Below are 14,324 nucleotides of genomic sequence, written 5' to 3'. Positions count from 1 at the left end.
AAAGCCATTTGTCTGCAGTTTAAGTGTGAATATCCTATGTTCGGGATTGAATTAATAAAACTTGGACGTCAAACTGTATTTTTCCAATAAAATTTATCGACTTCTATATTTACTGGTGTTTACATTCCCACTTAGTTTATAGTGGGGCGAATTTATTGAAACGAGCCAATAATGACGTCGATCGATATGTAACGTGTACACGGAAAATGTATGTTGGGTATTGGAGGGTATAATAGTATAATACTCACCAAACATGTAATAATCTCTATTATTATGGTAGGTTTCAAATCGAACACATTAAGGGTCCTTTTGAGTATCTACCCGTTAAGCTAGTTCTATGTAAGTTTAGAAACTTTCATAATCAATGTTTTGAAACTCTAACTGGCACGTTATATATTATTTAAAAGTAGAATTGTGTCACAAAGTGATCCCTTGAATTTCACAAATGAAATAGTAAAATTTTCATGATAATATTGACAACCTTGACAATATTGTCAACATATTTTTTCACGCCGGATGATGTTAACTATTTATATCAGTAAAAAATACCAAATCAAGTGGTATTTCTTATTAGTAGTGGTTTAGAAGTTACTAAAAATTGTGGTCGGCACTTTAGTTTAGGAAAATAGATTTTTTTTTAAGGTTAAAGTACGTTTATTGACGTTTCAATTTACACTTCGGAAATCGTTCTCAAAATACAAACATTAGTAAATTAAACAAATTTTTGTTTAATTTGAACAAAAAAACAAAAATTTGTTTAATTTACTAATGTTTGTATTTTGAGAACGATTTCCGAAGTGGAAATTGAAACGTCAATAAACGTACTTTAACATTAAAAAAAAGGAAAATAGATAAAAAAAATATGTTTGAGACTGGGATACAGTGGGTGATCAAATTATTATGTTCAGTCACAAAAGCAGTCATATGCCATTAAGGTATGCCAATATATTTTGTCACTAATAACCTTACTTTTTTAACGTTTACAGCTCTAGAACTGTCATTTGTGTCAAATTACGTGACAACATACACATTGTGGTGAATTTGCGCTTAAAGTTTACAACTGAATTTGCATGTTTTTGTATTGTTTTTGAAAGATTAGTATCGTTTTATCTTTGTAGTATGTTTTATTAATGTATTAGTGGTGATTGTGAGTGAAAAAACTATCAGTTTTAATTTGAAAGACATTTTCAAAACATTTCGATTTTTGAGACGAAAATCATAATGGGTAAGGCTAAAGACGTCCCTGTGTGTAAAATGGTGGATATAAAGACACTTTTATTGAATACAAAGCTTTCCCAACGTCAGATAGCTCAACAATGCCAAGTAGCGCAAGCAAGAGTGAACAATATCAAGAAAAAAATTGATACCAATAAACCCCTGACTCACCAGCATGCCCAAAAATGTGGTCGAAAGCGTATACCACACCCAGAGACAAAATAAAAATGAGGGATATCTTCGTAAACGATTGGACAATTGAGGATTGGAATAAGGTAAATTATGTCACTACTAAAGTAGTAAACTTAAATCCCTATAACCACTGTTTTTATCCTAAAAAAATATCTTATAGTTTTTTTTTGTCACAGGTTTATTTCTCTGATGAGTCTACAGTGGAGATACTCATGAATAAGTCGGCCTTCGGCCGAAGGCAAGTGGGTGAAAAATATCACAAGGATTGAATAGTGGAGCGAGTAAAGCATCCTCTCAAGATCATGGTATGGCCTGTGATCAGCAGTAAGGGCACAGAGAGGCTGTACATTGTGAATGGAATGATGAATTAACATCAGTATATTGAAGTTCTCGAAAGAAAGCTCATGCCACAAATCAAAGACTGGTTTGGCGAATCGGAGGATTTAATCTTTATGCACGATTCAGCACCGTGCCATAAGGCAAAAACAGTAACATCGTACCTGGAAAAAAGAAAATTAAAGTACTGAAGTGGCCAGGTAATTCCCCAGATCCCAATCCGATCGAAAATCTATGGGAGCTTATGAAGAGGAGGATTGCCCATGAAACTGTCACAAATAAGCAGCAGTTAATTGAGAGACTCATTGCCACCTGGCACAGAAACGATAAAATAAAAGAAGACTGCCTGAGAAACATTCAAAGCATGCCAAGGAGGATCAAAGCTGTCATAGAAGCTAAAGGATGTCACACAAAATATTAAAAAAAATTATTATTTAAGGTCAAAGAAAAAAGTATTTTAAAATTTTGTAAAAGAACATGTTTATGATCTATTTTTATATTATATTCACATAATTAGACGCTTATATGCAGTTTTATTCTTTATTAAATAGCAAAATACAAAGTTTTTTGAAGTGGTCATAATAATTTGATCACCGACTGTAATTTATGTCCTGTGATTAAAATCGTGTCTTCTTTTTTTTATGGCATTTTGATCTCCTTTTTTTCCTGTATTCTTCGATTGGTCTGTCCGATGTACGATATATGGCAGTTCTTAAAAGGGATCTTATATACTCTTTGGATTTCCAATGCAATTTTTGTTTTTGCGGATTGTAATATGGTCGAATTTTTTTTGTCGGTGTTAAATATAGTCTATATTTTGTTTTTCCTTAAAACTCTGCTAATTTTATCTGTCGTACCTTTTATATAGGACAAAGTCCAAAGTCCAAAGACAAAATATAAGATAAAAATCTTTACGATTACATTATATACCTAATTAAAAAGCAAATATACAGGAAAATATTTCTTTTTTAATAAACTGTCATGTAAATGTTTTAATCTTTTAAATGACTGCGTAAAACGAACAATTTATATGCTAATTCCATCCCACCCTTAAATATATACAAAACAAAACGATTTTTTCCCAAAACACCGCTTAATTTCCCGACCGATGCACTTCGTAAAAGTTTGTAAAACGTTTTCTAAAGCCCGTTTATCTTTTGGGGTCTCGTGACGACCAAAGCGTTAATTTTTTATAGGATTGCTGTTGTGGAAGAGGAGGATTAATGTTTTCAAGGGACGTAACATTTTTTATGTCCGTTACTGACGTGGATGTGTTTATGATTGTAATTGCTAAAAGTTGGAGGTTTAGAATTTTATCATTCTGTTTGTTTAATTTCATCACATCAAATAATAACAAAATATTTGGTTGATTCGTGAGGAGTGCTTGTCATTTTTTTGGGACTTCTGACCTCTCTATTATAACGAACTGTTAATTATTATCAGATTATCAGATTAAAGTTTCCCAAGAACTTTTGTATGTCCTTACATCATTAAAGTAACTGAAAAAAATTTAGTTTTTAACGTTTTGCCAAACAAATAACATGGCGATCATCAAAAGAAGTCTTTAAGTTTAAAAAGAAAAAGTCGATGTGCTCCATTAGGCGGAGACACACGTTAAGCGTTAGATAGCAGAAAAGTTTGGAATTGTAAAATCTCAAGTCACTGAAATTTTGAAATAGTGAGGCTCCACTCTCAGTTGTGAGAGGGCTAAAGTGTACCAAATAAAATCGTAGTTTTATCTGGTGAAAGGGCAGTAGAAGTTTCAAGGAAACTATGTATTGATATAAAAACTTCTACTTAACAGTTTTAGTAATTAAGTTATAAATTGTGAATCTTAGTGATATATTGAAATAAACTGTAAGTATACAAACTCCTTACATAATATCCAGTTAAATTAGCATTAAAGTCAGCAAATTGCAATTATTTGTTATTGTTGTCAATAAACAAATCCAGTTTTACCAGCAAATAACCGCTTTTAGTAAAGACCGATATACCTGTTTTAGCAGGTGTACAGAGTCGGACTTACTTTTTGCAAACGTTTATCGAAATGAATTCAAACATGGAATCACACAACAGTTCTACAATACAAGACCATCAAAATCAAAGAATCACATCACAGTCATACTCTTCGGCAGCGTCGAGAGTGCAATTTCCTTTAAAGCAAGCAATTCCAAGCAATTATCTTTAGTGCCTTAGAAAACACCAAACTTCAAGACTACCTTCTCCCACTTGGAAATATAATTCAACCGAAAAATATAATCTTCTCTTCAAGATTATCTAATAATCGCATATGTATGTATTTATCCAATAAACAAATAGTGGACGATTTTATGAATAATCATGGTCAAATAGAAATACAAGGTGAAATTGTCAGAGCAAGAAGGTTAGTTACACCAGCAGAACGACTTGTGCTCTCCGGCGTATGTCCTTCAATACCGCACGACTTGCTAATCAGTGAGTTACAAAAAATCGGCATAGTTCCTGTCTCCCCCATGACCTTCCTCAAAATAAGTGCTTCTATGCCTGAGTACAATCACATCCTTAGTTTTCGAAGACAAATCTAAGCCAGGACACATCGCTTCACAGTGCTCCGAACCACTAGCTCAACTAAACCCCAACCAAAACAATGAAGCATCGGTATCCAGCGCAACAAATATATCATTGCAAGCATCCAATGACACAAACCCTTCTCAGTGTTAACAACTGTCTATTTCTAATATCCCGGAGATACCGAACAAAGTAGATGCATCAAATAAGGACAGTCACATAATTAATCAATCAAAAAGAAACTTTGATGAAATTAATTCACCTGAAGCAGATCCATCTTCAAAAGAATGTAACATTTTTCCACCACCTAAAGTCCAAGCAAAATCTAAAAAAGCTAAAATTAGTTCAGCAAGCACTTCTGAATGCTCATTTTCTCTCTTACTTGACCCTGCTAAAAACTTCATAGAAAATTGTCCTCCACCTTTCCCTCTAAATGTTGATCAACTTAACATGCTCCTAATGAATATCACGGGGTCAGCAGATCCTATAACCACAATTCAAGAATATACCACAGACCTACCAGCTTTGTCCCATATGCTCAGTCAAGTTTATCCCCATTTAAAGGAAAGATCCATAAAACGTAAATTCAAGTCCATAATGAAAAAAATCCATAGGTATATTATCAGTGAGGCATCGGAAGCGGAAAGTGACACATCTCAGTTAAGCCAACAATAATTAAAAACATCCCTTGTTGTCTAGTCCTTTCTGACTCTCTCAGCGCAGTCAAAGCTATGCAAAATGTATACCCTAAACACCCCATTGAGAAAATTATCAGGGCCGAATTAATGAAAGCTCAAGAAAATTTCAGAAGAGTCCACTTCCTATGGATACCATCTCATATAGGCATAGAACGGAATGAAGAAGCAGATATTAGTGCGCGTAACGCTATCACCAGTGACACATCAGAAACAGAGTGTCGGAGTATTGCAGACGATCTAAAAGTTTATTTCAAAAATAAGATGTTATGTGCGTGGAATCGGGATTGGAATGACTCTAGTTCGAAACTCACAACCATCAAAAGTGATATTTTTTCATGGAAGTCCACAGCCAGAAGACGAAGATGCCAAACTATCATTACACGTCTACGAGTTGGACACTGTAGGTATACTCATGCCTATCTCTTCTCAAATAGTGAACCTCCAAAATGCGAAACATGCAATACAGTAGACAGTATAAAGCACTTCTTGATAGACTGTCCTGAATATGTAAATCAAAGACAGTCTTACAATTTGCCAAATAACCTGAAAGCACTCCTCAACAAAAGTTTAGTTCCGAACAATTTATTAGGTTACTTAAAATGTATAAATATGTTACACAAAATTACAAATGTTTAATTGTTCACAAATTGTAATTAATTGTTACAATGATTGATTGTTACAAATGTTAAATTTAATATTATTACAAATGTTACAGGAATGTCGCTAATAACCTTTGGGTGGATGCGACTTTATTTCTTTAAATAAAAAAAAAAAAAAAAAAAAAAAAAAAAAAAAAAAAAAAAAAAAAAAAATTTTAGTAATTTTGTAAGTGGCACATACAATATTTCTTTACTCCGTTAAGATAGACAAAATGCTCTCACTTCCAAAATTCAATTTTTTCATATTTTACGTTTTTTGTGATTAAAAAATAAGACTCAGCGTAATTTTAAGACTTCACCCCTCCACCCCTTACCAAAAAACGTCATTTATCGTTGGGTTGCAATTAATTTAAAAATTTTAACTAATTCAGACGCATAGTTGAGGCTTTTACAAAAACTGGGCATTTTTTATTAACCCGTATGTTAATTTTATATAACCTAAAAGTACATTCTGCATTTTTTTTCCTTAAAAAAGCATGTATCTTTTGTTTGGAGATGGCTGCAAGTGTGGCTTTTTTTTGTGTATTTAATCAAAAAATGTTTTTCTGATTTTCAAGATTTTTCTGTCAGGTGCGAAATCTTAAAAAATTCAAAAAACTGTTTTTTTTTTGAGGTTTTTTGGGGGTTTTCTTCAGTTTATAGACTTTAAAATAGACAAAATCGGAGTTTAATAGGTTATATATAATTTGAAGCAACGAAGTCTTTTAGGACATTTAAAAATTGGGAAAACATCATCGTAGTCATTTTGGCTTTACAACCCTGTGTGGGTCCTAGCCTCCCCAAGAATTTTTTTCCAGTCGCCCCTACCCATCGCCTTCCTCCGCCAAGCACGTAGTTCCATATTTCTCATATCTTGATCTATGTTATCTAGGAATCTTGTTCTGCGTCTTTCTCTTCTTCTTTGACCAATAGGTCTATGAAGGAGCGATTTTCTAGCTGGGTCGGTTTGATCCATCCGCATTACATGGCCTACTCACCTCAGACGTCCTATCTTAATGGGTTTTACGACATCTGGTTCCTGGTATATTCTATAGAGTTCGAAGTTGTATCGTCTTCTCCAGACACCATTTTCATTTACCGCACCATAGATTCGCCTTAGTATTTTTCTTTAGAAACATCCTAACATGTTTTCATTGCTTTTTGTTAAAGTCCAGGTTTCTGAACCATATGTTAGGACTGTTCGTATTATTGTTTTGTAGAGTGTTACTTTTGTATTTCTTGATATAACTGTAGATTTAAAAAAGAGATTAAGCCCAAAATAGCATCTATTAGCCGTGCAAATTCTGCGGTTTATCTCTGCGGTAGTATCATTTTTAGTATTGACGAGCATTCCCAGGTATACAAATTCGTTAATTGCTTCGATGACGTCGTTTTCTATAACAAGTGGCTGTAGTATTTGTGGTTGCGTACCTATTTTCATGTATTTCGTTTTATTGGTGTTTATTATAAAACCCATTTTTGTAGCCGCTTCCTTTAGTGCTACGTACGCCTCTCGTGCTGCGTTTTCCGTTCTCCCAACAATATTGATACCATCAGTTTGTCGTATCGGAACTAGTAACTATGTGGATTTTATATAGTTACTAGTTGTTATCCAACATTGCACAATGTTACGCAACATTGCGCAATGTTAGTCCGAACGCTCTTTGTTTGGATCTCGTCTTGAAAAAGACGAGATCTGTTGTTTACTCTTGTAGGGGCGAAGAAATAAAACAACAATATTTGGTAAAAAAAAACTCAGCCACAGAGTCTTTAGAAAATACGCAGAGCCCTTAGAGCAAAGTGCTCTAGGAGCGCCCGTGAAGGGCTAGGGAACTACTCTACACGGGTAAAGCCATGTACTGTACACTACTGACCTGAGATCCGAAAATGTCCCATATTTAAAGATAAATTAACTTTTATATGAAACTTTTTCATTTCTCAACCAATTAAATTTAATTATATGTTCCAGAAGGAAGGGCGATGAACATCGAAGTGCGTGATTGGTGGCACTTGATGACAAGTATATGCTAGGATTTGCACAGATTTGTTATATATTGAACCGGTAGTTGTGATTTGTGACGTACCTATTACATTTTCCAGAGCTAGATTGAATAGTATACAGGAGAGTGGGTCTCCCTGATGTAGCCTGAGAGAGTCCTCTCTCCTGTTGCCGACCAGAATGTAGCTTCGACTATTTTTTAAATGATTTTAAACTGTTTTTCCTTATTTAGTGTAGTGTTATGTACAATTTTATGTTTAATGTTATGTTTATGACATTCTGCGATTGTTGGATAGCCCAAAATTGACGAAATGCCCCTGAAGATGCCCTAGGGGGCGAAAGTACTTAGGCAAGATTTAATTAATAAAGCTGTGCTCGATATCTGCCTTTATTTTATCAAAGTTCAATTATTAAATAAGTGTTTGTAATAGTAGGTCATTTTATTTTATCAAAAGAAATGTTTAGTCAGTCTTATACTTGTGCTATTTCAATATGCGGACTCACAGTCCGTCGCGTATACTGATGCAACTTTTTGAGGCGCGTACCCCTTCCCATAACCCACAAAAACGTTTCTTTCACTTTTTCGTTTTTTTTTGGTGTGCTGCAATCAATTTAAACAATTTACATGCTTAGTTGAGGCTTTTCCAAAACTTGTATGTTTTTTAAGATCCATATGTTGAGTGTATAAACCTAAAAATGCATTTTTTTTTTCGAAAAAAGGAAAAACTTTTTTTTTGAGAGGGCTTAGGTCTATTTTTTTATTTTGTGTATGTAATCAAAAAATGTATCTGTGATTTTTTTCCAAATTTTTACTAGATTGTAAAATCCCGTCTCATTTTGTGTGCAGAGAGATAAACAAGTTGGCTAAATTCACTAAGCATCCCCAAATAAGCCTTGAAATATTGTTTTTTTGCATAAACGATGGTAGTGCTTGCTTCTTTGAAGCCTAAAAAAATTTCCTTTTCATATATTCTTTAAATACGCATTAGAAACGTATTAATTTAGGTTGTATTAATCTCAAAAAATATGATTTATCCTGAAAAAACTTGCAAAAACCCTTAAAACACTGAAAAAACATGGTTTTTTTTTGGGTGTTTAAAGGGTTTTTGTCGGATTTTTGAATGTCCTAAAGACCCCAATAGCTTCAAATTATATATAACCTATAAATACCTTCATTTGATCTATTTTGAATCTATAAAATGAGGAAAATCCTTAAAAATCCATAAAAACCAGTTTTTCTGGTTTTTGAAGGAGGCTTACGTGGGGGTGGCAGACTAAAATTACTCTTGTGTCCTATTTTTTAATCATATAAAACGTGAAAACTAAGGAATTGGTTTAGGTTGTATTGATCAGATTTACATCGACCATGTGACCTAAATGACCAATGGGAAGGTTACACAGTCAATAAACCCTGCCCATTAGAAACATATGCAGTAACTGGTTTGCGTCAGTTTTCTCTTTCGCACTGGAAGAACGTGTCTCTATTGCAGTCTATTTGTATTATGTGTCTCTGGGTGGACTGTCAAATAACAGATATATTTTCAAAAATAATTAAGTAACTAACATAATGTCGCCAAATAATAATAATATTTTAATAATCCAGATTCTTGTTCTAAGTTTGTAAATATGGCAACAATGAAATGGAATGTCCAACTAAATTTGTTTTGCATTCAATTTGTAAAAGCAAAAATTTCCATGGCAACAAAATCCCATCGAGTCATAAATGTATTTCCGTTCATGATTGTTGCTGTAGAATTTAGCAAATGTAAATAATTTACTGTTTGTTGAAATCGATTAGACTGTTTAGTTAATCTTAATGGACATTAATTAATTTAATCGATACATAAATGAATCGATTGCAGTCTGGATTTAGGAAAACATTATCCAGGGGAGATATTCCTCGAATCAGAGATTTAATTGGAAAATTAATGACCAGATAGATGTAATTAGTTTTAAAAGAGACAAAAAGATATTATTTTAATGAGAATAAGGCACAATTAAAATTTAAAATATGTTTATTGACGTTTTAACTTCCACTTGGGAAATCGTTATCAAAATACAAACATTAGTGATGACAAATTACAAACTAATGTTTGTATTTTGTTATTTGGTGAAATGCATCAAAAGTTATTTGTAATGGTGAAAGTGCGGATTGATAAAATAAGTGATTCCAAGAACGATTTCACAGAATAGTTGGACAATGTGAGTAAAAAGGAGTTGAGATTTTCCGAAAATTAAATTTTATTTGTAGACCTTTGTAGGAATAAACTAGATAGGAAAGATTAAAAGTAATTTACATAAATTGTTTGGAGGAAGAATATAGGAAGTTGTTTTGATGGTTGATATAGGGTAATTCCAAATTAGTCCGGATGACGTAGTAATTTTGTTGCCAAGCGCGGCTGGCTAATATGTTGAGTGTATAGTGGTTCTACCGAAGGAGTGGAAGAGATACATCTTGGAATGGAGTTTTTTGATTGGCGAAGGAGAAGACTTTAGGAATTGGTGGGAAATATGGCAGGTTTGTTAATGGAAGAAAAGAAAAATAAGAAAAGTCGATTATAAGATTTTGAAGAGAAAGGTAGTTTATGTTTATAGATAAAATTATTAACTAAAATTAAATATTGATTTTCTGCGGGATTTTTGATAAGTAGTGTAGTAGTGTAAGAAGCCACGGAGTGAGTGATTTTGCCGCCAAGAAGTACAAAAGCATAGAGCTTTAAAACAATTGTAAGTTTTTATTCTATACTAGTTATCTGAGGTGAGGCTAGGGATATCTTTTTGAGAGGCTACCAGATTTTGGAGCCATTGAAAGCAAAACCAGATTGTCGGAGTTTTTTGTTAATTTTTGTCCAATAAAAATACTTTTTTGGGCAAAGTTCTAACCAGGAGGAAAGGTCACTCAACCAGGAGAAACCAGATTCCAGAAGAAGATGATCTAATTTGCAATTTTAACTTTGATCTTACATTTCTCAAAGAGGACAATAATGATAGGGAGATAAGTTTGTTTTTCTTTTAATGTACATACATTCACAAACCCACTCTTTCAATGAGGCCTATTGTCTCTTCCATTGATGCTCCTAATAGTAAACTTGCCAAACACCTCACAGATATCCTCACAATTTTCTACAACGAATCCAATGAATTCTATATTAGAGATTCTTTCACGTTTAGTAACTTCATTAATAATGTTAAAGTTCCGAATAATTATATATTGATTAGTTTAGATGTTGTGTCACTATTTACAAACCTACCACTAGATGGTATTCTCGACAGCATCAAAAATAACTGGAACAGCATCTCTCCGCATACCAAGATTAGTTTAGATGATTTCATAACAATGTTAACATTCATTTTTGACATCTAACATCTTTTTGTTCAATGGTAATTTTTTTAAACAAATCTTTGGCACTCCAATGGGCAGCAAAATATCCCCCATACTATGTAACTTTGATTTGGATGAACTTATAAGAACGTGTACAAAAAAGATACCTTTTCACATACCTTTTATCAAACGATATGTAGATGATTTGATCTTATCGGTCCCTGAAAACAAAGTAACTGATGTTTTAAACACCTTTAACGCCCAGTGTGAACACTTAAAGTTTACGGTTGAAAGAGAGGCTGATAATATGATGAATTTTTAGACATGCTTATACATCGTGGCAGTGGTGGCATGCTAAGGACAGAGTGGTGTCGTAAAACTTGTTTTAGTAACTCTTTCATAAACTTTTATTCTCAACATCCATCTAAGATGAAAACAAATTTGGTTTTGTAAAACTAGAGTTATCAACTTATCACACATCGAGTTCAGAGACAACGGACTAAAAAAGTTGAGATCTATACTATAGGAGAGAACTTCTATCCCACAGGGCTTTTGAATAAACCCATTTTTGGTTCTCCTTATCCTTTGCAATTTTCTGACAACCATAATTTTCATAATAATGAGGTCCGACAACTGACACTGACTTTGACACACAACACATCAGAGCTACCACAATCTAAAATAACGTATGGTTGCCTACCCTATATTCCATTTCTGATACCCAAGCTAATGAACATTTTCAAAAATGTTAGTGGCTTAAAAATTGCAACTAAGAATGTGAAAACGGTATCGAAGTTGTACACAAAGACAAAGGATCCTTTCACAATACAGGAGTCATCGAATGTTGTTTATTTTATACCGTGTGCCAATTGTAAAAACGTGTATATCGGAGAATCATCTCGTAATTTTTACAGTAGAGTGATCTCACATCGCAGCGACATAAAAACCAAAAAAATTAATGCATGTGCGGTGACAGAACATGCATTAATGTTAAAAATGAATTTAATTTCAAGGATTCCTGTATTTTGGCAAAAGAAAAAAACCATTCAAAACGCGTTTTCTTGGAAATGTGTTTCATAAAATTCAATACGTCTTGTATGAATAAAAAGTCTGACACATAGATAAACTGAGCAACATTTATTGTTATTTACTGACAAAACATCAAAAATAAAATAAAGATTTACTTTTACATATACACACCATAATAAACCTGCATGCAAAACATGTTGCATACCATCAAAACAGGTTTAATAAACTACTTCCACTAATAAATCATGAAGAACACCTAATTACATTTTAATCATACTATCTTTAATTTTTCTTTCTGATCTCTATGGATCAGTTAAAACGCACCATTAAAAGATGTCACAAACGAAGTTTTACTGTCATTAACTAAATTTTAAAATGTATTTTGTTCATTATTTTATATGTTATATTTTATATGTGTGTAATTAATATTGAGTGTCATAGCTTTATATAAATAATCTCAACGACTAGTAAGTTGCACTGACAATTTGTGATATATTGTAAATATGTACACATTCTTCTAATTACAGTGTCTTGAAAAAGGAATAAAACAATTTCGAAAGCTAGACCAAAAGTCAAAAGAGTGTTTCTGTAACATCCCGGCCACACTTCCTGACTGCAGCCCTAATAAACTGTGTTGTTTGTTTATATCGATAGTCACTAATATCCAGTATTTATTGTATATATATATATATATATATATATATATATATATATATATATATATATATATATATACTCCTATAAGTTTTACTGTTTTTTATATAATGTTAATATATTTCATAACAAATATATAAAAGACCATTAGAATGAAGAAAAGGAATCATAGAAATAATGAGAGTTAGAGACATAAATGAGTATGAATGGACTCATCAGAAGAGATGGAGATCGAAATGCGAGATGCGGCAGAGGCTGCCGTGTCAGTAGATAATATATTTAGAAATTTGTTAAAAGTATTATCTTCACTGGATGGAGTTTCCCTATGTTACTTTAAGATAAACATATTGTTAAATATTTTTTTTTGTAAAAAACAGATTACAAGAAATTAAGAATGTAAAATCGTATTTTATGTCGAAAGTGAATAACAAACTATTATTGCAGAAGTGTAATCATAGAAATCTTAAAGCAAAAGAAATATTTATATATGTAAATCAACAGATTCTAAGGAAAGTAGTTGAGCATGAATTAATATTCCATCAATATTTTTTAAAGTTTTAAAGTTAATGTTAATGTTTAAAGAAATAAAAAAAAGCTTTATTAGCAAAGGCGTAATTCTTAATATAAATACAGGTACATCGTCTATGTAGAACGGTATAATTGAATAATTTGATAAGACTATTGTCCTACCTTCTGTATAAAAATATTTTTAAACTAAAATTTTCTTTACTTATACTCTATTCTTAAACTATATTGTTATTATGTAGTGTACAGGATACTACTCGAACTAAATTGTATTAGAAGGTTTGAATATATTAACTAAAAATTTTACAGAGTAAACACACAATTACACAACCACTGTATTTACTGGAAATCAATCAGAATTTTAATTTAAGATACGCTATATTTGATATTACGATTTATAGTTCGGAAATTGTCTCAAAATACAAATTAAACAAAGCAAACATCAATATTTCTTGCAAAAAAGGTTTCAGAATCACTATGGACTGGACAGCAAACAAAAATAAGACAGTTATACTGATTGAAATTAAAAAAATAATGGTAAGAAAATATCTTAGACTAGAATATAACAGTGTAAATATAACTATATTCAAATTCGAAAAGCACACTAAAGGCATTGGGCAATATTCAACAGGTACGTAATAGAAAGACCAGTAACTTCCGTATTAATGAGATCTTTAACACATATATATTAAATAATTTTATTTTATGTTACAGTTAACCAAAAAATGACAAAAGTGAGTGACGAAAATCGAAACCTTTATGTTATACAAGGTGAATTTGACCCATCCACTGAAATCTTTACATTCTAATCGAAGTATCTCTATCAAACTAGAGTAAAATAGAATATTGCTGTGGAAACAGCGTGTCAAAGGTTTTTTTCATTTTTTGATAACAATTTCACATCATCTTAATAATTTTTTATTAAAATCGGCAAAAGGCATAACTTTGTAAAAGGAATATTATTTTCTTTATTATTTTACTTTTTGTTATAATGTGCGTCACTTAGATAATTCTTATTCCTGATATGGGGGATACGTTTTCTAATACTATATACTAAAAAGTATCCTCGACAAACATTTTAGTCAAATTTCATCATCAGGAATCATCCAGGTAACGACTCCTGTAGAAAAATGTAAAATTATAAATAAAATGATATTCTCAGTCTCAAG

Source organism: Diabrotica undecimpunctata, chromosome 2 (assembly GCF_040954645.1).
Source record: "Diabrotica undecimpunctata isolate CICGRU chromosome 2, icDiaUnde3, whole genome shotgun sequence".
In the NCBI taxonomy this organism is placed as follows: Eukaryota; Metazoa; Arthropoda; class Insecta; order Coleoptera; family Chrysomelidae; genus Diabrotica; species Diabrotica undecimpunctata.
This window is presented reverse-complemented; position numbering follows the sequence as displayed.